General features: G+C 37.6%; 1 protein-coding gene across 5 annotated transcripts in view; it reads right to left on the reverse strand.

The window, feature by feature from the left end:
• Nucleotides 1–27,538, reverse strand: part of LOC117409483 (circadian locomoter output cycles protein kaput-like) — a 71,529-nt gene that overhangs the window by 39,112 nt on the left and 4,879 nt on the right. For all 5 annotated transcript variants that reach the window (XM_034015622.3, XM_034015620.3, XM_034015621.3 and 2 more), the window contains exon 2: nt 20,175–20,272. The gene's annotated coding sequence lies outside the window, so the exon portion shown is untranslated. The remainder of the gene's footprint in view (nt 1–20,174; nt 20,273–27,538) is intronic.

The raw sequence follows: 27,538 nt of genomic DNA on the forward strand, positions 1-27,538 counted from the left end.
ACAACCTGGAATTAAAATGGATTTAATTGGGATTTTTACCATTTGATTTACACAACATACTTAACACTTTGAAGGTGCAAAATATTTTTTATTGTGACACAAAAGTTAATTAAACAAAAAAAGACATTTGTTGGTTGCATAAGTATTCACCCCCGAGTCAATACTTGGTAGAAGCACCTTTGGCAGCAATTACAGCTGTGTGTCTTTTTGGGTAAGTCTCTACCAGCTTTGCACATCTGGATCCTGCAATGTTTGCCCATTCTTCTTGGCAAAATTGCTCAAGCTCTGTCAAGTTGGATGGGGACTGTTGGTGAACAGCAATTTTCAAGTCTTGCCACAGATTCTCAATCGGATTGAGGTCTGGGCTTTGACTGGGCCATTCTAAGACATTCAGGTTCTTATTTTTAAACCACTCCAGTGTAGCTTTGGCTGTGTGTTTAGGGTCATTGTCCTGCTGGAAGGTGAACCTCCGCCCCAGTCCCAGGTCTCTTGCAGACTGAAACAGTTTTTCCTCTAGAATTTCCCTGTATTTGGCTCCATCCATCTTGCCCTCAATCCTGACCAGTTTCCCAGTCACTGCCGATGAAAAGCATCCCCTTAACATGATGCTGCCACCACCATGCTTCACCGTGGGGATGGTGTTCTCAGGGTGATGATCAGTATTTGCTTTGCGCCACACATAGCGTTTTGCGCTAAGGCCAAAAAGTTCAATTTTGGTCTCATCAGACCAGAGAACCTTTTTCCACGTTTGCTGCGTCTCCCACATGTCTTTTGGCAAAATCCAAACAGGATTTGATAAGGGTTTTTTTCAGCAATGGCTTTCTTCTCGCCAGTCTTCCATAAAGCCCAGCTTTGTGGAGCGCCGGGTTATAGTTGTCCCATGGACAGTTTCTCCCATCTCAGCTGTGGATCTCTCCTGCTCCTTCAGAGTTACCATTGGCCTCTTGGTTGCTTCTCTGACTAATGCCCTCCTTACCTGGTCACTGAGTTTTGGTGGACGGCCTTTTCTAGGCAGAGTCGCGGTTGTGCCATATTCTTTCAATTTTTTTAATAATGGATTTAATGGTGCTCCGGGGGATCAAAGTTTGGGATATTTTTTTATAACCCAACCCTGATTGGTGCTTCTCCAGAACTTTATCCCGGACTTGTTTTGATAGCTCCTTGGTCTTCATGATGCTGTTTGTTTAGATATGCTCTCTAACAAACTCTGGGGCCTTCCAGAAACAGGTGTATTTAATCTGAGATCATGTGACACTTTAAGTGCACACAGGTGGACTCCATTCAACTAATTATGTGACTTCTGAATTGGTTGCACCAGAGCTTATTTAGGGGTGTCATAGCAAAGGGGGTGAATACTTATGCAATCAAGACTTTTCAGTTTTTTATTTGTAAGTAATTTTGAAAAATATGTAGATTTTTTTCCCCACTTCGACATTATGGACTATTTTGTGTAGATCAGTGACAAAAAATCCTAATTAAATCCATTTTAATTCCAGGTTGTAACACTACAAAATGTCTCAGTTCGTAGACGTGTGTAGTTCTGTGCAGAAAAAGAACAACTGTCTATAGATATAAACAAGGCTTTAGAAAAATGTAGCCATTAAAAGGATATGTGGAAGGATGACTACAACAAAAGGGCATACACTATACTTACCTGCCACTATGTAGATGATGAATGGAAGTTAAATGCAAGAGTCATAGGTACAGCTGAATTCGATGCAAGTCTTCCGAAAACGGCTGAAAACCTTACAGGACAAATTCACAGAGAAGTGCAGGAATTTGGTATTCCGACTGACTTGTCCAAAATAGTGTTTGGGAGTGACCAGGGCGCCAACATAATGCAGCCCTTTGGAATCACCACTGGATCCCATGCACTGCTCGTGCTCTCGAAGCAGCCCTTTGGAATCACCACTGGATCCCATGCACTGCTCGTGCTCTCAAAGCAGCCCTTCAGAATTACCACTGGATCCCATGCACTGCTCATGCTCTCAATATAGTGCTGAAGCATACTTTCGATGCCAAGACTTTGACAGAAGAAATGAAAGATATGATTTGTGTAAATCGACAAGTGCAAAAGCCTTGTAACACACCTAATAAAAATCTGGAGCCGTTGCAGGTTTACCAGATGCAGTGATACAGGAGTGCGAGACTCACTGGAATAGCAAAGCAGCAATGATGGAATCTGTCTGTAAACAGTTCACTGAGATCCAACATCTTTTACAAGACAGGGATCTAGGGATGGGACGGTATAAAATTTGCGCGGTATGATAACCATTAAATAAAACACCGTGGTAACCTTAATATCACGGTATACAGTTGTGAGACAGCAGGGAGGGGGTTAATTCCTCCCTCTAGGAAAACATGTGCGGAAGGCACATTTTTGGTTTGTTAATTGTTTTGTTTAATTGTTTAATTGTTTTTGTTTAATTGTTTTATTGATTGATCATTACCTGCACCTGGCTACTATTGAAAATTGGAGCCAGGTGCAGGGTTTAAAAGGAGAGCAGTCAGTCTGCTCTGGGCAGCTGCTGAAGAGGGTAGAAGCCCGACTGTGCTGGTGTGTGGGTACAGCCGTAATTTGAAAAAGAAAGGTAGAGTGAAGCCTTTTTGTGTGTGTGCTGTTTTGTTCTGTTTGTTTTTGTACAGGTAAACAGCTTAGCTGTCCTGTTGTTTAGGTTCCTGTTTTGTTTTAGTTAGTGCTCAAAGAGAGCTAGGTGTTTGTTTTGTGTATTTTGTTTTTGTTTCATTAAAAATTGCGCAACCGCGCTTTAAAAAATCCATTTGCGTGTGTTGGATCTTTGCTTTTAAAGGGGCAACGAACGGTGGTGAGGGCGAGTCTTTCACACAGTACATCATGCAAGTCATAAAATAAAGGCTTAAAAAATGAAGAAAGACTAATGCAAATCACTTAAATTACTATAATTCACAAAAATAAACCCAACAAATCACATTTCCTTTCATGGAATGATTTAAACATTTGGTATTTAGTATTTTACTATGCCAAATAACTTGGTACGTTTCTTTTTTATAAAGACAATCAGAATTAAAAAAATAAATAAATAAAGTTGTACACTCTCAATGTTATACTATAACAGTATTAAGATCTATTATTTGCTCAAATTACATGGTGCTGTAGTTTGTGAAGTCATTTTAACGTATAAAATTAAATAAATAAATAAAGAAAGAAAGAAATAAATACTTTGTTTAGCTGATGGTAAATAGAATTGAAAATGATCGGTCATATTGCTTAAAACACACACATGTACCACAGGTTATTATTTAAGAGCAGAGATTAGTTGTTTATTGTTTCAACCGGATAAATAAAATATGTATAGCAAAAAATAATGTATTTTAAAACTAAAACACGTTATTGGATTTATAGCTACACGTCACGACATTGCACAAGTAAGCTTTGATGATTATTACACATGTGGAGTTTGTATAGAGCAGATATCCACAATTCTGCACAGTGCTGCACAGAATCGTGGAGATGCACTGTAGACGTCACTCAACACCCACAGAAATGTGTGCAGATTCTGCATAGCCCAGCGCAGCTTTGAAATGTTACTGCGGGAGGCTGGCTGCGGCTGTGAACCAAAGGGACGATGCAGAGATCATGAGTGGCCTGTTCATCGTAATGCAAATAACCACTAAAACTACTGCTGCCACCTTGTTAGCGGAGACGAACGACATTTTATCAATATACAATGAAGCCTTGTCAACGCTATATTAAATAAATAAATCAATTATTTAAAAAAACATAATGTATTAAATCTGTGATAAGTGACGTATAATTTTACAATAAAGTAATTTTACAATAAAGGGTTCGGATGAATATTAATATAACCTCAATTGGGTCGGGTCGGGTGCTGGTCAAGGCTCAACGGGTTCTAACTGACCCGTGGATCACTATGTATGTATACAACAAACTGTAACATTACTGTAGTGTACAATATGTTAGTAACAAAGTAAATCTCCCATCACGAAAGTAAATTCAAATTAAAGGAATCCATCATAAAAAAAAAGTGATCTCCGTGACCTACAGCTATGGCCAACAGTTTTACATCACCCTATAGAATTTTGCTTCATAAGGTCGAATGAAACCTGCCAAATAATGTTATGTTAACATAATTAATTACATACTGCTTTGTAGTTTTTCATATACCGACACATTTAAAAATGTGACATTTCAAAATCTAACATGAAATACTGTACTACTATTGGCTTCTGGTAGACTTTTGCGATACCATTTTGTAGTTTCTTTGATTACATGACGTTGAAAAAAATAAATCTAAATTATGTTCATATAGTTATTATTTATTTCTTAGCAGACGCCCTTATCCAGGGCGACTTACAATCGTAAGCAAATACATTTCAAGTGTTACAATACAAGTAATACAATAAGAGCAAGAAATACAATAACTTTTGTTCAAGCAAAGTACAAGTGTGACAAACCACAATTCAATAATACAGCAGATAATAGTGATAATAGTTACATCAGGATATGATTAAATAGTGATAGTTACATCAGGATATGATTAAATACAAAATACTACAGGTTAAACACTTGGCAGATTACAGTATTCTGAAGTACAGGATTAAATGCAGTAAAATAGGGGGCAGATAAGAGCAAAATGAAGCACATTTAAATGAAGGGTGATAGTGTCCCAGGATGCAAACAGAGGAGTTCTACAGGTGCTGTTTGAAGAGGTGAGTCTTAAGGAGGCGCCGGAATGTGGTCAGGGACTGGGCAGTCCTGACATCTGTAGGAAGGTCATTCCACCACTGCGGAGCAAGGGTGGAGAAGGAGCGGGCTCTGGAGGCAGGGGAGCGTAGCGGAGGTAGAGCTAGTCTTCTAGTGCAGGCGGAGCGGAGAGGTCGAGTGGGGGTGTAGGGAGAGATGAGGGTCTGGAGGTAGCTGGGTGCAGTCTGGTCAAGGCACCTGTAGGCTAGTACAAGAGTCTTGAACTGGATGCGAGCAGTGATCGGGAGCCAGTGGAGCGAGCAGAATAGTGGAGTAGCGTGGGCGAAGCGAGGCAGAGAGAACACCAGGCAGGCAGCAGAGTTCTGGATGAGCTGGAGCGGACGGGTGGCGGATGTAATGCAAGGCTGGGATACAGCAGACTGACGCATAATCAATATATTGTGGTAAAAACTCTGACTTACAGTTGACTTACAATGACATACAATATACTAGGCATGTTGGGACTAACAGACAGACAACTCTGTACCTGTATATTCACAGTTCTGACACCTCCTGTCACTCTTGCTAAGGAGTGTTTTAACCAAGTTGGATACTATGAAAAGCAGTTTTATATAGTTTTACATTCCATGGTTTTCAATTTTGTGTTTTTTTGTTGTTTTGTTTTTTTACTTTATGGTATGTGAAGGCTCGATCTACAGTGTTTAGGGGAAATATGCCTACTGTTAGGGCAGTTAAAATAAATAAAACAATAATAATAGAAAAAATTATATATATATATATTATATATATATATATATATATATATATGTATGTTCAGTAGGGTTATTGGGTTACAGTATTACAGACTGTATTACAGTGTAACATGTGTAAGTTACTTTGGATAAATGCATCTGCTAAATAAATAAATACAATAAAAATGGTTACACTTTCAGATTCCTTTCAGATTCTAAGCAAGTTACAAGCTTACCAGCATTTACAAATAATAATAAATAAATTCATTCATGTTAGTTCAACTCCGAGTTAGTCTTAAAATAGAGCTGCAGCATTCCAGTTACAATTGGTCTGAGTTTGGAATGGCTCCGCCTCCCCAATGTGCTTGCTGAAAAAATCTCAAAATGCCAGTACAGCTTTTATACACATTTTGACAAAATCTGAAACAACAGTTTCACACTGTTCTTTGGCAGTTATAAGATGCTGAAATGATCCAAACACAGTGGTCTGTTTCAGTGTTTTCGATGGCCCTGCGATTTCGGCCTCATCTTGTTTACGTTTCCTTTCATTCAATTTATGTTTAGTGCTTCCCATATGTTCTACAATGGTCTGCCTACGAGTTTAATCTAGAGCCTTCCTGCATGAAGTACAAAACAGCACATTATCAACGTGAAATTCATCCTTGCCAAACTCGTTGACGTGATCTTTAGGGATTATTTTTTATTGTTTTCAGCATCTTTGAACAGCTCTGAATACTGAAGTAAACTGAACTTGAATACCGGAAGCAGTTTTATTAGACAGGTATGTTTACATAAATTTAAAGCAAAGTTGCCTGTGTTAATGTTTAGATATTATACATGTATTGATTTGGTTATTATCAAACAAATAAAAAAACATTATCAGAAAGATGCTTATGAAATACAGTGTAAAGGTTATTTATTTCATTTAATATTACCTTAAGGTACAGCCACATTAGACAGTCCAATATTAGTGCTACTGTAATCAGGGTATGTGAAGCCATCCTTTAGAGTTTAACACATGCAGTTAAACTGCATTAAAATGGCTTGTTGTAATCAGTTTGATGAGTGGTTACCAAATATGGTTAAATATGTAATGTTAAAGTGTTCAGGAAATTTAACAGAATATAACACCCTTATGTTGAACAACCACTTAAACAAATGTCCATATAAAGCTTTGTCAAACTTGTATTCCCAAGAATTCAAAGATGCTTCATTAGCTGTTAGAACAGTTTGTAAAAAAAAAAAAAAGAAAAAGGTAAAAAGGATATGGGAAAAAGATCTGTATCATTGATATGGCCAAAGATGGTTAAAACAATTTGACAGAGAAACAGTTTATTTTTACTGGACAATACTGGTAAAAACAAACAAACACAGCTGTTTATTTAACCCTGAAAATATGGAGTCAATACCTCACAAGGTCTCCGAGATACTAGGAGGTTGTGACTAAAGGGCAGCCTACATTTTTTTGTACTATGTACTGTACAAATCGAACTTGACCTAGAAAAATGACCTACAATACAGTTGTGTACGTAGTATGTAGATTTTTGAAAATATGAAGTTGGCATCTCAAATGATTTATGGGATATTAGCGTTTGAAGTAGTGTCAGAATGACAGTTACAGTACACTAAGCTCCAGTGACAGGAGTGCTTAATTACGGACTGTCAGAGCAGATTGCAGTCTACTTCCCTGAATACAACAGTTCATGTTTCTATGGAAACTATTAGGAGATAGCTAATAAAAGAAATGGCCTTGCCCTTTAAAATGGATGGGAGACAGTCACTGTTCTAAACACATGTGACAATGTCACTGTGTGAAGAGCATCATGGAAGATATTCTAAAGGATATGCTTTAAAACCCTTTACATTTCAAACCAAGTGAAGTCAAACTGAGCCTTTTACTCTATTACAAAATTCCAAGTCATATATACTGTAAACTGTCCTATCCTGTTTTCTTATTTGTAGAACACAGTTGTCATTGTGTTTTTTAAGGAAGGTTTTTTTTTCCTTTAGCGATTCTTGTAGCTTCACACTGTATTCTTGTAGTTACTGTACATAAGAAACTGCTGCTCATCTGTCTGTAGTGAATTATTATGGTCAAACTGCACAGATTGTGCTGCCTTTTGTAAACAGCACTTGCTGTTACATTTACACAGAAAGTAAAAAATGTAAACTCATTTGCACTATACAATGTACAGTACAACAACTGTAGGGGGGCAACTACTGTAAGCCCTCTCAGAAAAAGACCACTTAAACATATTTTCTTTGACACTCATTTATTCACAAAAAAAAAAAAACCTTCAGTGCATGCAATTAAATGGCTGATCAAGGAGCCATTTCTATTTGTTTTATTGTATTTATTTTATTCTAATTATAGAATAGCAACAACATAAACATTTACTTTTCAACCCGATGCACGCAGGCTTTCATTTGGGTCTCAGTGTTCCTATTCTGAACTCAGCCCATTGATCAAAATGACAAAAACAAGAGGGGGAGTGTAGAAGGGAAATAGTGAAACAGCATTGTGCTCCCTAGACAGCAGCCAGTGGTTGTATAACCATGAAGTCATCAGCAGCATCCCCTGTCCCAGTAACTTCCTGGCCCATTGACCTACTTTCCCCACAGCTAAACTGCATTGAAAACATTTTTAGCAATCATTAATTGGACAAGAAATAAAAGTCCATCAAGCTTTTAACACGTCTAGACCTAAAACATATTTTTAACTGTTGCAAAAAGGAATGGCCTGAAAAGTAATCTGAATAGATATGTTACTGCAGCAGACAGACAGAACCAGCTGCAAGTACTTTTACTGTACCACAACAAACTTGCCTTATAAAACTGACAGTTAGATTAGTATGTCAGTAATTTATTGCAGTAGTTTTATAAAACTAAATAAAAAGCTAATGTAAGCTATTTCTCTTTTACTAAAGAAAAATAGGTATTCTGGATGTAAAACATAACAAAGACTTTTTTCACCTTTGCAATGTGACCATTTCTGTTGAAAAGCTACAGACAACGACAACAAAGTCTTTGTCGTAGAAAGGAGTGACAATCAAAGAGCAGGGAACAGACTTTGGACCCCATTTCTTTCTGCACCATAAAAAGTATCTATAAAACCTAAACTCACCTTGCTCATATCAAACTAGGGATTCCTGCAGTGGACAATCCAATCAGTAACCAGACAGTAACAAAAGTAAAAAATTACCCATCTGTGCAGCATCACATTCCTAGTGTTCTCTCTAAATTAACAGAAGGACGCTCCACCCTGCTATTTATGGCGCTCTTCCTCTAGTTGAGCCAACCCATAGTTGCAGGAGGTGTCTTGTCACTGGTCTATAACCATTTAAACTGATTTAGACCATAACTGACCTGTAGAAAACTGTATGACACCTGCAAATGTTGCTACATTTGTTATAGAACCAAAATCCCTCCCCAAGAAAACATGTTCATGCATTTGCTTGTGTTTTGAATGATTTAAATTACATTATTTAGTGCTCTCTAAAGCCCTAATATAGATCAAATGTTTCATTTAAATGAAAAATGTCTACCTACTGTACACTTCCCTCGTGTGTTGTCCCTTTCAGCACATGATCCCACCAGTACCCACCATCCCTGCCTGTTTGCAGTCTTGGAGAGAATCCTAATTCAAATTAAAATCTCTCACCTACCTCAAGTATTTCCTGATAGTGCAGTTCAATTAAATGACTGCCTTTTTTAACAACCTTAGCACTGGACACAGACTAGGTAATTTTTTTCATCAGAATAACGGAGACGCCAGTTTCTGCCAGCCTGTAATCCTGGAAAAGAGTTCCACTTCAAACTGGAAACAGACATTACTCATTTTAAAATGCTTTCAGCTCGGCTGGCACAATAAAAGTGCCTTTAGTCAAACAATTACTGTAGGCTAATATTTCTGGTATGCTGTACAAAGTGAATTTCATTTATGGGAACAGCTGAAACATGCAAGCTATGGTTTAAAAACGAAATACAGCTTTCCAAGATTTCACAAATCTAGCATTTTATAGCCAGCATTTTGCCATGTGATCCGATTTAAATCCCACTTATTTTGTCCTTTATGCCCCAAATTACTCATCTTGTCTGGATCTAAAAAAAGAAAGAACTAGAAGCAGCTACCCCAATTAGGGTTTTTAGACATTGTTATTATTATTTATTTATTTTTCAAACTGTCATCTTATTTGTTTTACTTTTAAACACCCCACACTCGAGAACACTGGATTGCTATTAAGACAGCACCAGGTTAGCTCTTCAATTAAAAAGCAGATATTCAAGTGTCACCATTCTACTCACACACAATGCAACTGCTTTTAAGCTCAGCAGATTGAAGAAGGTTTCAAATAAAGGTCACAGTGTACAGACATTTATGCGTTGCACCTGGTTTTCTAAAGTTAAATTAATCAATTACAACAAAGTACAAACAACTGTTAAATATCCCAATATTGTTTTTAAAAGAACATTCTACCAAAGTGTAAATTTAACCCAATAATAACCAGCAAAATTACACTGTTTACTAATCAATGTTAGCAGCATTGGTAAACCTTGTGGCACCGTATATTAAAACAGAAAAAGATTGTGCAATCATGCAATATTAGATTTTTACTGCAGGGAATGAATGCTACAGTAACACCCAAGAGAGTGGTATGTATTGACTGTTTTTCCCTAAATGTAGGTCAGCTTAGCTTTAAGGATGTGACTCATTCTTTGGATCCACCTACAGTAAGAGCTAATTATCTGATTTACTGTATGCGCAGAACCATCAACATGAAAAAGGAATAAATCAGGAATGGCATAGTAACAGACTTCCTGAAAAAAAAATACACTATACTCCCTACTACTCCTTAAAATGATTCAAACATTTGTATACTAATTATTCTCCCTAGAGTAATACACAATCCAATAGGCTCATAAAAACACATTTCTAATACTGCAATTCGCAAATTAAGTAAACAGCAAGCTGTCTATTATGTGTATCTATTTAAAGACTACATATTGTAATCTTTAGTGGACATGCCATTTGAACAGCTTATAACACTGTTTTTTTTTTTGTTTTTTTTTTTAAATACCCTTTTTTAGTCCTGTTTTTCTATTTAAAAAAAAAAAAAATATTACCTATAAAACTTTCTCTTATTCAGACTATATATAGTAGCTACTGATGGTCATATGGGGTAAATAAGACACTTGCAGTGCTTTATATAAAACAAAACAGTAATATAAATCAATGATTAATATTGCAATATGTGTTCATTCTATGGCAAATCTCCCCCCGAAAGTTGGATTTTAAACCCTACCATCTGATTTACACCAAACTTGGTTCTTGGGGTTGTTTCAGACAAACAAGCTCAAATTTACATCTTTAGACTGATCAGGTCAAGGGGTCAACAGTCAAAATGTGGTTGATAGGTTTTGCGCTCAATTCAGAATTTGAGAACTTTCCATTGATGTAGAGTACAATAGGTGCCAGGAATTCTTTCAATCCAAACTCCCTCAAGTGAAGGAAAAACTTCCCCACCTCAGGAAAATTCATTACTTCAGTGATGATTTTACTGGCCAATACAAAAACTGGTTCCATTTCTTACATATCTGCCACCTTGAACTGGACTTCAACTTGGATGCAGAGTGGATTTTTTTGCAACTTCACATGGCAAAGTCTCTTGTGATGGTATTGTGGGAACAATCAAGCAAACAACTACAAAAACAAGCTTACAGCATCCCACTGACGGCCAGATTGTAACCCCTGAAGACATATTCATTCTGCAAGACTGCCTTCGACAGCATAACCTTCATCTTTGTATCCGAAAAGACATCATGGACAATGCTGAACATTTAAAACATAGTTTCAAGTCCGCATTAACCATAAAGGGCACTAAACACCTGTTTAGATTTGTCTCCATTTCCCAGACTCAGCTTCAAGTCTCTTCCCCTCTCTATAAGTGAATCAGGGTGACAGTTCTGGGTCTGAAAAAGAGAGCTGTGATTCTGCTGAAGAATTGGATTTTGCAGAAGGACTGGATCCACTGATAGACAAGTAAGTATAATATTTCATGCTGTAACCATATATTCTGAAACTGTAATTCCTATATTTTAGGTATTATATTTTGAGAGTTATCGTAAATACACTTCATGCTCACACAGATTTATTGGTAATATGTAAACGTAAATAAAAATAAGTGCATCATTGCACCTTTTGTTTTGCACCATGTAATACAAGATTTTTCTGTGATAAAATTGTGTGAAAAACAGTAGTGAGAAGATAGGATAGTGCTGTGTCAGTAATGTTATTTTTACTTATTTTTCACACTTTTAGCTTGTTTTGCGTTTTTGGTAATGATGTGTATATATAGCTGTAACTTTTGTAAATATGTTCCAATTTCCACATTTTACTTTTCACATGTTCCCAACACATTGAACTTTGAATGTAAAAAGTCAAAAGGTTACTGACATGCCTAAAAAAGTTTTATGTATAATAAATACTGTTTTTGCTAAAAAAAAAATAAATAAAAAAAAAGGTCATTTTTTTGTGTGGTTTTTGTTATCTGTACTAAATAGGGTGGGTCTCACATACTTCAATTTGACTTTTTCTTGAACCTCAGTTTGTGCTGATTAATTCCATATATGACATGTAAAAAAACCTTTACAGTTAAAGACTTATAAGCACAAACCTAACAAAACTGCAAAACAGGCGAAAATATCGCAGACTTTAAAGGGCTAATAATGTAAATTGGAGCTTGTTTGCCTGAAACAACCCCAAGAACCAAGTATGGTGTAGATCGGAGATGGTAGGGTGTAACCTGTTGGGTGATTCATCACAGAATTACCCATTTGTATAATATTAAATGAGTGGCATTTTGTGGGCTATTAGATACCAAACCAAATATGATTACATTGATTTAAAAACATCAAGTAGATCAAAATACCAATCCTGTTTAAATCAATAAAATAGGTCCCTCCCTGATGTTTTTAAAAATGTAAAAATACAATGGACTATGCCCTATTGGAAGGGTTTGTTTAATAAAATTTCATAAAATCTGTAAAGAAGTAAACCAATTTTAATCAATTATATAATGACCACCTAACATGTTCATGAAATCCAATCACAGCAGTGGGAAAGGCACGAAAACTATCAAATAGCCACATGTTCCATATTATTATTTGTTTATTTAGCAGACGCCTTTATCCAAGGCGACTTACAGAGACTAAGGTGTGTGAACTATGCATCAGCTGCAGAGTCACTTACAACTACGTCTCACCCGAAAGACGGAGCACAAAGAGGTTAAGTGACTTGCTCAGGGTCACACAATGAGTCAGTGGCTGAGGTGGGATTTGAACCGGGGACCTCCTGGTTACAAGCCCCTTTCTTTAACCACTGGACCACACTGACCTAAAAACATACTTTGGATCAGGGTATTATATTTGGACATGTGACAGAAAGACAATGATTTTTGGTGGTAAATCTCCCTCTCGACCTGTGAGGGCGCTAAGTAACGGGAACAGAGTACCCTGGACTCCTTGGCCTGACACTTCGTTCCTAGGGTTAAAATGAAGTCGGTCATTTAGAAAAGGGCCGGAGCTTCGGTACATTAACTCATCGACCCGGAAGGGAAATGATGTGGCAGCCGCGGATTGGAGGAGAGGCTGCACTCATCCAATCCGCGGAGCTGTCGCCAGAGGCCAGCACCCACCCGGAACATCACTGCACTAAAGCACAATAATTGTATATTCACCACGAGCATTACTGCACTTACTGAGGACTGGTGACCGTGTATGTCTGTATGGGTCTATTTGTGAATTTGTGTGTTATCATTTGGGACTGCCCTGTGCATTATTAATACAGAGTAGTATTCACAATTGTGTACTGCCTGTACTCCTTTATAGTTTCTGTTGATCAGTTTCGACCATTGGATTATAAATAAAAACAACTATCATATCACCAGAACTGTGTTTGTCGTTGTTTGGAGCACTGCATCACCTCTACACCTGCGCACTATAACCCACTTTTCCACACGACAATACTTGTTCTTTTTTTTTCCCCAGTCACTACAGTTCACTACCAGGAACAAATATAACACTCCTCAAATATTTTTGAGATGACCAGACAAGTGAGATGAGCTGGACAGATATAGGTCTGCCCCAGTTAAAATTGTAATCTTTACTGGGGCTCCCGAGTGGCACATCCAGTAAAAGCACTTGCGTAGAGTGCAGGATGCGCCCTATAGTCTGGACGTCGCGAGTTCGAGTCCAGGCTATACCTTTGCCGATCGAGGATGGGAGCTCCCAGGGGGCGGCGCTCAATTGGCCGAGCGCCGCCCGGGGGGAGGGAGGGTTAGGTCGGCCAGGGTGTCCTCGGCTCACCGCGCACCAGTGACCCCTGTAGTCTGGCTGGGCGCCCGCAGGCTTGCCTGTAAGCTGCCCGAGAGCTGCGTTGTCCTCCGACGCTGTAGCTCTTGGGTGGCTGCATGGTGAGTCCGCAGTGTGAAAAAAAGCGGTCGGCTGATGGCACATGCTTCGGAGGCCAGCGTGTGTTCGTCTTCACCCTCCCGAGTCAGTGCAGGGTGGTAGCAGTGAGCTGAGCATAATAAAATAATTGGCCATTCCAAATTGGGAGAAAATAATAAAAATAATTGGCAACGACTAAATTTATAAAAAATAAAAAATAAATTGTAATCTTTTTCCCTAATGCTTGCTAATGATTAGGCTACCAGTCAAGCATTAACCATTACATTATTGGCTGCTGCTTTAGATTCTATTACCTTCTGCACCCAAAGCACTTTCCCATCTTCAAAACCTAGTGGTTTAGCCTGGGAATTTGGAAAATGTTGGGCAAAACTGATAAAACTGGAAGAGGTTAAATGAGAAAAAAAGATGTGTTTGTCACCCCTCCAAAATGGTTTAATGTAAAGCCAGAGCAGGTTTTCATTGGCAAATGGTTTCAACATTAGAGTCTGCCACAACATGCATCTGCTAGAAATAAAGAGATGCTGCACAAATTCAAAGGAAACTGGGCCTGCCAAAAATCTCACAACAGCCAAGTAGGTCACCTAGGTTCCTAAAAACTGAAAATGTAGTTCATGCATACCAAAACAGGTTCTGACTTTCTAGGGTCGGCTTTATTTCTTTCTTCCCACTCACAGCCTTTAGTCTTTCAGGGTTTTAACCACTACTGTAAATAAAAGAAGCTATGTCCCAAATAGTTGTATTCTTATCTTACTTCATATTCATCTTATTCACATTGTATAACATCTTGTGTGCTACGGATGTACATGGTACATCCAAAAAATCACTTCCCAAGTGCTAAGGACGTACGTGGTAAAAAAAACAAACAAAAAAAAACGGATTGCCGTTTTTTCACTTGGGGTCGCTCATTGAGGAGCTATTACATAACATATTCAGTCGTTGGCTTTAATTTCACTGACAAAATATATTTGATGTGACGCAGTTGTTCAATGTAATTTACAGCCTGTTTGAACGCAAGCGGTGGCTATCTTTGGCTTGTACTGTGAAACATCCCGAATTAATTTAAAAACAGTCTGTGTGTAACTTTAGTTTTCTTTTCAATGTGGATTGATAATTAAAAAAAGTTTACCTTTGATTAGTAGCTGTTTAATCGACCTGTGTTTCATGAAATTAGCAATAACATCTGCCTACTGTATTTGACTACATCTTGGTTTGATCATTCTATTTTACATTTGCATCTATTTGACATATTTTTCTAAGAATATTATTTTTGTGATCCATCTACTATATACTTTTTATTTGATCTTCATTTTTCTACCGTTACCAAAAAAACTTTTTTTACTTTTATTCGTCACAGATTTTGTTTCCAGGTCATTTGATTTTTTCTTTTCTTTTCTTTCTTTTTTTTGTTTTTGTTTTTTGACATAACGATTTCGATTAAAATGTACTGGATTTATTTTTTAGGTTATACAGTATATTTCTTCACCTCTTCTCTCTTCGATTTGACAACGAGTTGTTTTAGGGAAGACTCAGAGGGTGATTTTGTGCCTGATGACTCTGGTAGTGAATATGAACCGAGTGACTCTTCCTCCAGTGAGAAATCCAGCAGTAGAGTCTGAGCCCCTACCAGAAAAGGGTACAATAGGTCCTGGACCAAGGGGTGGTGGATTTCAGCCACTCTACGATTGGACCCCCCCACCCCCCAAACAACATCCAGCCTCAAATTCCACCTGGAACACAACTGGGTTGACCCCAATTGCCTTCTTCCAGTTGTTCATCACTGATGACTTGTTTGAGTATTTGGCTATTCAGACCAATCTGTATGCCCAACAATACATGGCACAATATGGGGACAACCTGGGGCGATATTCTAGGGTGCGCAAACGGGTCCCTACTAATCTAATTGACATGAAAAAGTTCTGGGGTTTATCCCTTCTGATAGGACTGGTGAATAAACCTAGAATTGATTTATATTGGTCCACTGATGCTTGCCCAATTGTCCCTGCCACCATGAGCCGGGACAGGTTCTAATTAATTTTAAAATTGTTTACACTATAATGACAATTCTAATACACTCCCGAGGGACCATCCTGAATTTGACAAGCCTGAGTGTGTGTTGGACTACAATAGACACATGGGAGGTGTAGATAAGTCGGACCAAATGCTGGAGTCGTACAATGTTGCAAGGAAGACCATGGTATGGTATAAAAAAAACTCGACATGTACATGTTCCAGATTTTGTTATACAACAGCCATGTTGTGTACTGTACGGCTCCAACAAGCTTACTTTTCTAGCCTTTCAGACTTGTCATCTCCAGCCTCATATTTGCCAGCCAAGAAATGCCAGAAACAGTAAGATTAGAGACAGTGGCTAGACTTACTGAACATCATTTTATACAGACGCTACCACCATCTGAGAGTAAAGCAAGGCCACAAAAAAAGTGCTGTGTAAATTCCCGCAAACATTCCAGTGCCATGGAATATCCCTAATAAAAAAATATATATACAGACGTGCTCAAATTTGTTGGTACCCCTCCACAAAAAACGAAGAATGCACAATTTTCTCTGAAATAACTTGAAATTGACAAAAGTAATTGGCATCCACCATTGTTTATTCCATATTTAATAGAAATCAGACTTTGCTTTTGATGTTTTATTCAACATAATATTGTAAATAAGAAAACAAATGAAAATGGCATGGACAAAAATGATGGGACCGCTAACCTAATATTTTGTTGCACAACCTTTAGAGGCAATCACTGCAATCAAACGTTTTCTGTAGCTCTCAATGAGACTTCTGCACCTGTTAACAGGTAACTCTTTCCATAGATGTTCGATAGGATTCAGATCAGGACTCATAGAAGGCCACTTCAGAATAGTCCAATGTTTTGTTCTTACCCATTCTTGGGTGCTTTTAGCTGTGTGTTTTGGGTCATTATCCTGTTGGAGGACCCATGACCTGCGACTGAGACAGAGCTTTCTGACACTGGGCAGTATGTTTCGCTCCAGAATGCCTTGATAGTCCTGAGATTTCATTGTGCCCTGCAGATTCAAGGCACCCTGTGCCAGGCGCAGCAAAGCAGCCCCAAAACATAACCGAGCCTCCTCCATGTTTCACTGTAGGTATGGTGTTGTTTTCTTTGAAAGCTTCATTTTTTCATCTGTGAACATAGAGCTGATGTGACTTGCCAAAAAGCTCCAGTTTTGACTCATCTGTCCAAAGGACATTCTCCCAGAAGGATTGTGGCTTGTCAATATGCATTTTAGCAAATTCCAGTCTGGCTTTTTTATGTTTTTCTTTCAAAAGTGGAGTCCTCCTGGGTCTTCTTCCATGGAGCCCAGTTTCGCTCAAAAAGCGACAGATGGTGCGATCAGAAACTGACGTACCTTCACCTTAGAGTTCAGCTTGTATCTTTTTGGCAGTTATCCTTGGTTCTTTTTCTATCATTCGCACTATCCTTCTGTTCAATCTGGGGTCGATTTTCCTCTTGCGGCCACGCCCAGGGAGGTTGGCTACAGTTCCATGGACCTTAAACTTCTTAATAATATTTGCAACTGTTGTCACAGGAACATCAAGCTGCTTGGAGATGGTCTTGTAGCCTTTACCTTTACCATGCTTGTCTATTATTTTCTTTCTGATCTCCTCAGACAACTCTCTCCTTTGCTTTCTCTGGTCCATGTTCAGTGTGGTGCACACAATGATACCAAACAGCACAGTGACTACTTTTCTCCATTTAAATAGGCTGAATGACTGATTACAAGATTGGAGACATGTGTGATACTAATTAAAGAAACTAATTAGTTTGAAATATCACTATAATCCAATTATTTATTATCTTTTCTAAGGGGTACCAACAAATGTGTCCAGGCCATTTTAGAATATCTTTGTAGAATAAGCAGTAATTCATCTCTTTTCACAGCTTCTTTGCTTTATTCTATGACATACCAACGGCATGCAAGTATACATGATAAAATAGCTTTTAATTTACATCACTTTTCAGGAGGAATGAAGCATTATTTCAATGAGCTGTAAGGGTACCAACAAATTTGAGCACGTCTGTATATATACAAAAATCGAACTCGGATTACTTTGGAATGTTTTTTTTACTAAGAGGGCAACTTTAGAAAAGTGGATATTGTTGCCTGTTCTATAAATTAACAACAGTGTCACAGTTCTGGAAATATTAAAATACAGTAAGAGGTCCTGATTATTTCAGTTACTCTAAATTCAGCACTATGAAGGGTTTAAAAGTTATGGATGATAAAAAAATTGAGTTCCAATCACTAACAATTTGACAATGTGATTCTATATAGAACCTAAGTATATCATATCTTCTATCTGCCTTACCTTTTTATTTAAAATTAAGAAAATCAAAGAATGCAGAGTTTACAAAACATAAGATAACTTTACTGTCTCTATACAGAGAATACTCACACAACCTCAATATGGCCGACATATTAGGTCAGAGGTCAATGTTATTACCTCAAATGGTTTCTGAAATATGAGGCTTGACACCATGGCAACAGCAGGTATCATTTCAAACACCCATGATCAAACTTGACCTCAGAATACACAGAATCACAGAATACATGTGTACCAAGTATGAAGCCAATGTCCCGAAGCATTGGGTCTTTATCGTCCGGATACAAAAAATGTCACATACAGAAAACCTCAATAAGTTAAAGTGAAGAGTGCCGTTGCTATAGCTTTCACAACACTGAAAATATGAAGTTGCCAGCTGAAATAGTTTCTGGGATATTAGCAGAAGCGGAATTTACATCTAGAAGCAAAAGGAAGCCAAGCTTGGACCCAACTTAAAAAAATTAAAAGGTGTGAAGAGTGGACAACAGACCTCATCACTTCAGTATACTGTGCCGAACTGTAAAAGTCAGCAAAATATAGGACAATTCGTAAACCAAAAAATATAAAACGGGGGTGGGGGGGTGACACTGGATAATCCACCAAATCAAAATTTTTTAGTACTTCACTTGTTCATCTGGGGCTGTACAGTATATGTGTTTAAAAAGACTGGAGACTGAGAATTTCACAAGCATCAGAAGATCAAGAGAGTAAATATACAAATTTAGACATAACTGTAGTGCATGCAACATCAAGAAACATTTAAGAAAACATATGTTTTATTAATGTGAGCAAATTCTCACAACTAATAAATACTTTTCAGCATATTTTAATTTTGTTTTTGCAGTGCTGAGAGAGAGCCTTCTTGATTACAGTACAATTGGATCTAGGGATGCACCGGTCATCGGATCGGAATCACCACTGATTATTGAAAAAATACCATAATCTGTAATCGCCATTTCCCTCTCATTATCACCGATTATTATTATTATTATTATTATTATTATTATTATTATTATTATTATTATTATTAACAGTTATTTTCAATTATGCAGCAACACTGTAGCTGAGCTGCAGTGTAGTAAACATGCTTTGTGGAGCTACTTTAAAACTAAAGATTCCAATTAATTTTTATTAACATATGTTCTATGTTTATACATAACCACTGTTTGTATGCTTCGGGTTTTCCAACTTTCCATCTGCGTTTCTTGAACTTCGATCAGATACATAATAAATAATAAATAGGTCTGAATACATGCAGTATAGTTACACCTACATGCCTTTACATCTTAAATGCAGTTTTAACAAAAATCTACATAAGGATCTTGAAATGATTCAGAATAGTTAACAAGGTTGTGTTTGCGTTTTCTGTTGGGCTATGTGTCTGAAACAAATATAAGTTTTATGTACATTATTATTTACCGTTTCATTAAACACAGTCTTATATACTATACTTCTTTACCGTGTTAGTAAACATGTCCCATGCTATTTCATTCACCAGTGTTTTGCTAAATTCACTTCTGGCAGAATGTATACCCTATCAAAATACATACAACATGCCAATTATTGATATGGAATATAGCTATTGGAATCTGTCCACATAATCACAATCAGTTGCTTCCTAATTGGATAATTTACGAGGTAGCAGATTAATGGCAGATAAACTAAGACCAATAATCTTTATCTTGGTTAATATATAATGCTACTTTGTGACATTTAGATTTGGAATTTAAAACTACAGGAGCTGCCTAATGGTGTGGGCGACTCCTAGAGGCTGGTGCAACACAATGTCAAGAGGCAGTTGAGTAGAGCTGTGTGATCCTTAACAAGCTGAGCAGTAGCCTGTCTTGCAGAAATATCAAGTGGAAACTTTACAATGACTGCCAACACATATTGTGACAAACAAACTTACCTTTGTTAAAGAACAATTCTGTAGAGGAAGAAAAGCGATTAAAAAAATCATGTGTGACGATCTTCTATATGGCAGCACTGGAGGTACAGAAATCCACCCTGCAAAACAGAACATCACCTTACTTGTTACGATCAAACACATTTTTTGTTGCTTTAGTGTGCAGTGATCCAGGGGTTTAGGAGTTCACTAATGTGAACATATCTTGGAAAGGTACTACCTATATTTATTTTTGGTCATTCACTGAGGCTGTACAGTGAGTGATCGTAAACATATTATAATATTTTAGTTTGAAAGGGTACACTTTGGGAGATGAAGCATATTATTACTGTATGTTTTCCAAAACAAAAAGATTAGATACTTTGCGATATTTAAAAAAAGAAATAAAAAGGTACTTAAGCAATTTCTTTTAACTCAACAGTTATATGAATCATGTTTTATTTTCATGCAATACTCTTTAAAGATGCCCAAAATATAATTTTCTTCTGTTCCTGTTTCGTCTCAACTTTTAGCTGGGTCGGTAGGTAGGGTGAAAAAAAAAAATTCCAAAAACATCAATCATGGATTCTACCTACCAGTATCGGATTGCAGTGAACAGGATTTTATTTATTTTGTATAGTTGTGTTGTTTCTCTGCCGAAGGATCATTGTGCATTTAATATGTGTTTTACAGGCACAAAATAGCTATGTATGTATTGTGTTCAGTCATAATGGTAATGCTTCTACAGTATGCATTTACCCAAGTCTTACTTTCTTTTACTTTACTGTACACACGTTGGTATTGCAGGATCCATGAACTGTAGGTTTTTGTACCAAGTACTCTATATAAAGACAATATTACAGACTTCAGAGTCATTAATAAGCCTACAACATTTTATAATGAATGCCCACACATACTGTACTAGTTTTACTATTATAGGAATAGGCTAGATACTTGTTAAAGTAAAGTTCATCACCACCAACATTACAGTAAATTAATTCATGCATCTCAGTAGGCTCCCCTACTATAACATTATTAGCACGCACAAACAAATAAATCATAACAAACAGTGGTTAGCATAATAAGGACAGAAATCCCTGTGCTTTCTAGGCATGAAAAATGATGAGATTTAAGCATTATACTCTAACTTTGCGACCCTGAATAGTATTTATATTATTTTATGAGGTTATACACTAGGTCAGTCTAGGTCTGTTTTTTTTTTTTTTTACTACAAAACAGTGAGAATGTCATAAAGAAGGTCTTGTATAAATGTTCAGTGATACCAGAATCATGGCAATTTCACTTAATATCACAGCAAGGAGCTATTAATGTACCTTAAATATGTCTTCATCAGTGTTTCAGCTGATAATGAACACATTTAGTAGAAATGTAAGAGCAGTACCCATTATATTGAGATCACCCAGACAGTGTTTTCAACAGTACATAAGTGATATTCTCTCTCTCTCTCTCTCTCTCTCTCTCCTCTCTCGTTAGAATTTACTGATGATCAAAAACCCTTACAGTATGTTTGTTTACGCATCAGTAAATTGCACTTAAGCGTTGACATTTGATCTTTTTTTTTTTGCCTTTGCTAAGAGCTTTTGCAGTGATGTGGTGCAATTCAATTCTGCACGTGTGTTCTATCATGTAGTACTGCATATCTTTATTAACACAGATGAACAGTTGCCAAGTTGCCATTTTACTAAACACATCTCAGACGCACTGTCCATCTTAAAATCCTGTGCCTGCCCCCTTCTCATGGCTTATCCTTCAGACAGGCAGACACATGTGAAACAACTAGTTTAGTTGTTTCTGTTGAGTAAACATAATACACTAGCTGAAGTATTGGGGAACGGTAGCCTTATGGTTCTTTTAAAAAGATCTTGGTTGTTCTTTTTATTTATTTTTTGGTTTTGTGGGTTTCTTTAATTTGAGATGCATGGCTACTGTAGTGATCCAGCAATGGGGTTACTAAATAAAGTACCCCAGGGGTCAAAATTTTGGATCCAAACATAGCCCTCAACCTTCCCCTGGATGAAAGAGGAGACCACGCGGGGTCCGAATGCATAAATGAACAGACAGAAAGCCTTGGTTTCATTATGTACTTTCTCATGCGGTTTCTCAACAGTTTACTGCACACGCCTTTCGACAATCGTTAAATTTCATTTTTGTGTGCTGGGGGGATTACCCCCCTATGCTGCAGCCAATGGGGGGAATCCAAAATGTGATTATATTTTACTGCATCATCATTCACACTGGTGTTGCTTTAAAATAAGCTGCTTTCAGGAGACCTAACACAGAGCACTCTCCATTGCTTTTGCCATTGCCTGACATGAAGTTTTTGCATGCAGCAGAAGAAAAAGGTGCTTTTCTTTTTAACCAGCGCTCCATTTCTTTTTTTAACTCTTTACACTCAGCCCTATTTCCGCCTGTTTTTCACTGTTTTCATTTATGTATGGTTATCTACTGGACAGTTTGTACTGAATGCATGTAACAAATCCAAATGAACATGGGGGAAGGTGAGCTTCTACACACACTGAATATGTCTTTGGAAAGCCCTGAGTCTGTTCTTTTAAACAAGCCAGTTAGGTGGTAATATGTGCGTAACCATCGGTGTGCTGGCGCCCCAAAATGAATGGGGCTGAGATAAGAGTTATAGCGAGTCACAGCTTGCAAAACAACACCTAGATAGACTTAACCCTTTGCAGTCCATTTATTAAGTGCGTGTCAGGCGCGTCAAGTCCAATTTATTTTCACACGCGCAGTTAATTTTAAACGTGCTGTTTAAAAGTATTTTTTTTTCCACAGTCAAACGGGTTTAAAAGGCCCTGCATATCAACAAAGCACTCACTAGGCATCTCCAGCCCCGCCCCACCCTTACGTTCGCTATAGCTTTCACATATGCTAAGAAATAAATAATAATAATAATAATAGTCATACATACCGATCAATCATCTCCTGATCACTCGTTTTATCACCAAACGCCTCAATAATGCGATCCAAGTCATTATTTTATTATTATAACATCTGAAAAAAGCTCTGCAAATGTCCGTGATATTCACTGAGCGCTGATGCAGTCACAGCCAGCTTGTTTCCTTATGGCCTCCATTATCAGATGCCAGGGGCAAGTATGACTATTCATGAGATACGCCCTTTTTGGTTTTTTTTCCGGCTTGTCTCAGTTCCTGTCGCTTCCACTCGGCCATTGAATGGTTGTCTCGGCTTTTTCTGGAGAAAAAACGACTAGAAACCCGTTTTTTGCGTCTTTTTGATGATGTCGGACAGGGTCCGACATTGGACCGCAAAGGGTTAATATCGTCTTTTTACATACAAGAGAATAAAGTCTTGTGGCACTTAAAATAACCAGCACTACTTTTGTTTATATATTTATTTTAATCAGAACTACTCAGAATGCGGCTCATAGTGCTTTCGTCACTGACACCCACTTCCTTATAGATTGTTGTAGCGTTTCAGGCATTTTAAATTGGGTGGAAAATACAGAAGCTTGGTGTCTTAAAATATCTCTGTGGGATTTTCCCACACTGAAAGTTGCAGATATGCTGGAGCAACTTGGAAAATGCGCGACTCCTGTTTGGGTAATAACAGCAGGTATTACGCACTTCCTTGCTGGTACCTACTGTAGGAACCAAGGTTGTTATTTGCTCTCTTAAAGAAAAAGCACTCAGTATCATTGGGCATATGTTTCTTTGGGTTTATATTTTTGTATATTTTACTGACCCTATGTTATATAAGAGTGAATTCAAATTATGACACCTAAATCTGATAATGTAATTTACAAAAGTATAGCTATTTTAAATAAAGCATTCCCGTGGATGAAGGCTCGATCATCCGGTGTTATGCGTACGAAGCAAGGTAGAGCCTTCATCGAGACAAGCGGCACTATGGAACACCTTCCCCCAAAAGAACAAGGCCGTCTAGCCTACCTTGTAATACAAAATAAATCGTCCAGCCCACGATTAGAATAAATTACATTTTGTAAAATATAGAAAATTAGGAATCCTCGTAATTAATTGATGGATTTCATTCAGGGTCTGACTATTGGAGCTCGATAGCCGTCCCTTATGCTTTCCAAACTACCTAAAAAGAGAGAACAAATAAAAATGAGAACATATCTTGCCAGTGGGCAGGATGAGTGGCACTCAGGGCCACCCTCCCCAAACAAAGAAACGACGAGGTGTAGATGAGAGGGCTATTGAAAGAACAGTTTGATTATGTATGTGATTAGTGGGTGGATTCTCCTTTCAGAAACACAACAAAGTTTCCAAAGAAAGCCACTTCTGTTCTCCAATGCATTTGTTCTTCTGTTTTTACAGAAAACAGCTCACTCACAATTTTTTTGTATTTTAGCTGGCACCCATTTACATGCTTGTTCAGCTACAAATCTCATTCGCTGACCTACAATAGCTACACGTAAATGCTGTCTGCATACACAACCAAACAATTTACAGACATTCGCAGTTTTGTATTTTCTGTGCATGACATACTGCATTTTTTATATAAAGGAAGCGCCTAATCAAATGTGTTTTTACATCCATTTCCAAGATTTCACAGACTATTCAAATTCACGATTTCCATATCACCTGTATCCCTTCTGTCTGAAAGCTCAAGTAATCCTTTAAAATTTTTGCTCTATGGAATGGTACCACAGTTGCAATACAAGGCAGAATAATCGGATTAACACCATACTAACTAACAATGATAAACTTTTATTAAAGCCAGCATAATTATCCAAAGGTACTCATTTTTTGTAGACTCTTTTGTGTTTTCTTCCTTCATTTTCTTTTGCAAGCAAGACATTTATACATTTTTCTGGAGAAACAATACCCTGGGATAATCTGGATTAGGGTGAGTCTGAATATTCTAGGAAAAATATGATAACTACACCCGAAGAAACTTTTTGTAAGAGAGGAGGAAGTTAAAAGTGATCAGCCACTACAATTCTCACCTGACTGATAACTGACAGGGATGCGGGCACACTTCATTACCTAGCTCTGCTATTGGCTAAGGGAGTACATGAGCAGCAAAACAATTGTTTCTACACAGAATCAAAATGGCATCTTCAAAAAAAAAAGCAACGCATGGAAATATTTTAAAACGTTAAGCAGGACGACCGTGCAATGTAATCTCTGCAGCACACGTGTTTCTTACAGTATCATAAATCAACAAGTTCAATGCTAAATCATTTAAAATTCAGGCCCCCATCTGCTACTTCTGAAGAAAACACAGAATGTGGCAAAAAAACAAACAAGCATTGCATATTTTACTGTGTGCAGTGGTCAGCAAAGTGCGTCTCGGGCTGAAAAAAAATTGGAGTTTTTATTTTTTTGTTTGTAAAACGTTCACTTTAATTTTGATTTTGACTGCAAACTAGCAGGACAATGTTATGCCTTTGTTGTTTGAGTTCTGCGCTACCGGTTTCCTACTGATATCGGCTTGATTCTGGAATCAGCTGGGTTTATGTTTTTTTATGTCACTCAGCATGAAACAGAGTTGATTGGAAATGCATTAGCCAACATCATTTATGCTAGTATCCTTAGGAAATTGTATGTATTGGCCTGCATCTCCAGCATGACATCCAGAAATATGCCTAGCACTCTGAAAAAGGTGGATTGGGCTATCCCTCCAGACATTCCAACTGTGGTCTGAAAGGAACCAAAGGCTAAATAGTGCAGAGAATACAGCACTTTCACATGTGCAGGGATAGCGGTCCCTAGATTGTCACTGGGATCTAGCTCATCCCTCAATTCAGCTATAAGGTCTAGGACGACCTGCAGAGTGAGACGATAACGCTTTAGCACCGCATCCTCCGGCATCCCAAACAAAGTGACCCTGGGATTGAATATGCAGGGTCTTCTTCGTCTTGTCCTTCTCCTCCAAAAGTGTTCCTGCCTCTCCTCAACAAGAGCCAAGTGTCGCCGCATCAGGATGTGTACCACAGCAGCCATCCTGAAGTCAATGACAGGTCTCTGAAGGTGTGTGCTATTATACAGCACTTACTTACTCGCTTCTACAACGGTTTGCACCTTGTAAAAAGAGGTGTAAATTTTTTGGAGGGTCAGCAATTGCCTAAATGCAAGGCAAAATCCTTACATCACATTATAATGTTTGCGCCTGTTTAGTATTCCAGATCCCGCCCAATTCCATGCTCTTTTCTTCATTTGAATGCATTTCAATATAATTTTATTGGATTCATGATGGCAAAGTGCAAATTTGATAGCGGGTGCAGAACGCCAGGTGAACATTCTTTACATCTGCCACATTTTTAGTGGCTGCTAAACATGATTTACGGCCGCATTATGGGGGGTTTGTGCATATCCTTACATCTACTCCTAGATGCCTTAGATGTTTCTTCACTGTTACTGTTGATGTATTTATCTCTGCATCCCTATGTTTGGTTGCTTACGTTCTAAGGACCTGCTACTGTAATGAGTAAACAGAGGTTGAGTATTCACACTAGCAGTCCTACCCGGGTCTTGACCCGGGTTCTGGCTACCCAGGTCACAATCCCTTATAGTGTGAAACCATGTACCTGGGTCATACCCGGTTTGACTTGGTTCCAACCCCGGTAGAGCATGGCAGTGTGAAAGGTGCTTAATTCCCGAATAAGTACAGGTGGATGATAACGTTGAAACTATAGTCAGACTGTAAACCTTTAACTGCTAAAATAAACCTGAAATATTTGTGTACAGTGCTTTAAAGATAATATATAATACAGTTAAAAATCAATTCTAGATCATTTTCTTTTACTTTCATTTTTATTTTTGCATTTACACATATCCCTGGTTGAAAACCCCGATCTACAATATTTGTTTTTTAAATTAATCTCCATTTAGAGAACTCATATTTTTTTAAATGTCAGATTTAGAATTTTTTGCAAATTTGTTTCCAAAAACGGTATAGTTTTTTTATTATTATTATTATTATTATTATTATTATTATTATTATTATTATTATTATTATTATTATTATCAGTACAGTGGCTCTCAAAAGTATTCAGCCCCCTTGGACTTTTCCACATTTTATTGTGTTACAACATAGAATCAAAATGGATTTAATTAGGAGTTTTTGCCACTGATCGACACAAAAAAAAAGTCCATAATGTCAAAGTGAAAAATAAAATCTACAAATTGTTCTAAATTAATTACAAATATAAAACAGAAAATAATTGATTGCATAAATATTCACCCCCTTTGCTATGACACACCTAAATAAGCTCTGGTGCAACCAATTGTCTTTAGAAGTCCCATAATTAGTTGAATGGAGTCCACCTGTGTGCTATTAAGGTGTTTCACATGATTTCAGGTTAAATACACCTGTCTCTGGGAGGTCCCACAGTTGGTTAGTACATTTCCTAACAAAAACTACAT

This window comes from Acipenser ruthenus, chromosome 2, assembly GCF_902713425.1.
Source record: "Acipenser ruthenus chromosome 2, fAciRut3.2 maternal haplotype, whole genome shotgun sequence".
NCBI classification, from domain to species: Eukaryota; Metazoa; Chordata; class Actinopteri; order Acipenseriformes; family Acipenseridae; genus Acipenser; species Acipenser ruthenus.